Below are 1,570 nucleotides of genomic sequence, written 5' to 3'. Positions count from 1 at the left end.
GGAATCCCTGATGGTCGATTGCTAGTACTATAGATGATGGTTTTAGGGGCCTTTCCTGGGTGCTGTTGGTGCCAGCTCACATAATAACCATCACCGATGTTGGTGCTGCCTCCTGTGCAGGAGATGGTGACTCTTTGACCAAGGGACCCAGACACTGAGGATGGCTGAGTCAGTACAGACTGGGCCCAGGACCCTGGAAGAGGAAAAGACACAAAGTGTGATGCCGGGATCTAGAGACAAGAGGAGGAACCACGGCCCCACGTGTCCTCCCAAGGCCTCTTCCCCTGTCCCCACACGCAGGCACCTGTGCAGTGAGCAAGGAGGGTGAAGAGGAGAGTATACCAGACCATGGTGGAGATCATAACCAATCCTGCCTTCTGTGGCCCCACAGCTGTGCAGAGCCTCCCCTAATCTTCCCATCCCCTCTTCAATCCCTGAGAGAGGGTGGGACCAACCATGCAAATGAGACCCCCAACTCTCTGACCCTTCACTGGTCCTGGGTCAGCTCTCTCTCCTTGAGCATGTAAGGGTGACGGGCAGGGGAGGGGCTCTAATCACAGGTGAACCTCAGAGACAGGCCATGAATGCCCCCTCGTGTCTAGACACAGACACACTATTGTGTGACATGGTGACCAGAGCCCAGCAGACACTCTGCCTTGCCACTGCTCTGTCCACTCTTTCCTCCATTAGGGTCAAGCCAAGAGTCCCTATATGCTGCCTTCCATTACTCCAGGGCTCACTATATGCTCTACTAAGTGTCTTCAGGGTGAGTCTGTCCAAGTGCCCCTTGGTTTGGTGGTGATTCAGGACTGATGGGAGGTCTCTTATACAAATTCCTCTTAGACCGGGATCAAGACCAGAGTGCTGACAGGTCCCGATGGACTTATGGCCCCTTTTGTGCAGGATTCAGGGACTTTCCTCCTATGGGCCATCTCCCTGTTTTCCAGAGTTCCTAATCTTCTGAGGTTCCCACAGCCCTGAGGAAATGGGGATCTCTTCTTTCCAGGATATAGAGAGAAGCCCTCATGTGCATTCCTTAAATGGTTACATATTGAACATCTTTGTTCTCTGCCACTCCTCACTGTTTCCATCTGCTCGAAACATCAGTTCTCAACACACTTGGGTGGTGATTCCCTCCTAGAACCTCTCCTCCAAACACACAGACACAAGTCTTCAGGAGACCTGCATGTGAGGCTGTGTGTGGCACTGATCTCACAGCACAAAGGGCAAACAGGAAGTTTTAGGAAGAAAGGAATGACAGCTACAGATGCACTGACAGTGACCTAGTGACAGTTTATCTTTTAGTCACCACTGAGCCAACCTCGTATTTAAAATGAATGTGTGTTATTTTCTACAGTATTCCATAAGATTGATTTAAACTCAATGACCATGTCCTTGTGAAGATGCAGGTACCATCAGTAAAGTACTTTCCCCAGATCTGTGCTTATTGCAGAGAGAATATGGGTGGAAAGGGTGGTTAAACACATGGATGGAAAACAGTGGAGTAGGAATGCCTTCTGTTCTCAGTAGAATAAGGGTTTATATACTTTTTCTAAAATCACTTATTTGT

The 1,570-nt window shown here is 49.4% G+C and overlaps 1 long non-coding RNA gene across 1 annotated transcript; it reads right to left on the bottom strand.

Moving 5' to 3' along the window:
• Window positions 1–32: 32 nt before the first annotated feature.
• On the bottom strand, window positions 33–760 carry LOC121102825. Its single transcript, XR_005834939.1, has 2 exons — window positions 305–760; window positions 33–193 (listed from the first exon to the last, which is right to left on the bottom strand). It is a non-coding gene; the product is annotated as an uncharacterized LOC121102825 (long non-coding RNA).
• Between the last annotated feature and the right edge of the window lie 810 nt (window positions 761–1,570).

The sequence above is a fragment of the Ursus maritimus genome, unplaced genomic scaffold (assembly GCF_017311325.1).
Source record: "Ursus maritimus isolate PB19 unplaced genomic scaffold, ASM1731132v1 scaffold_1517, whole genome shotgun sequence".
In the NCBI taxonomy this organism is placed as follows: Eukaryota; Metazoa; Chordata; class Mammalia; order Carnivora; family Ursidae; genus Ursus; species Ursus maritimus.
Note: the sequence above shows the minus strand (reverse complement) of the source record. Positions and strands in the feature narration are given on the sequence as shown.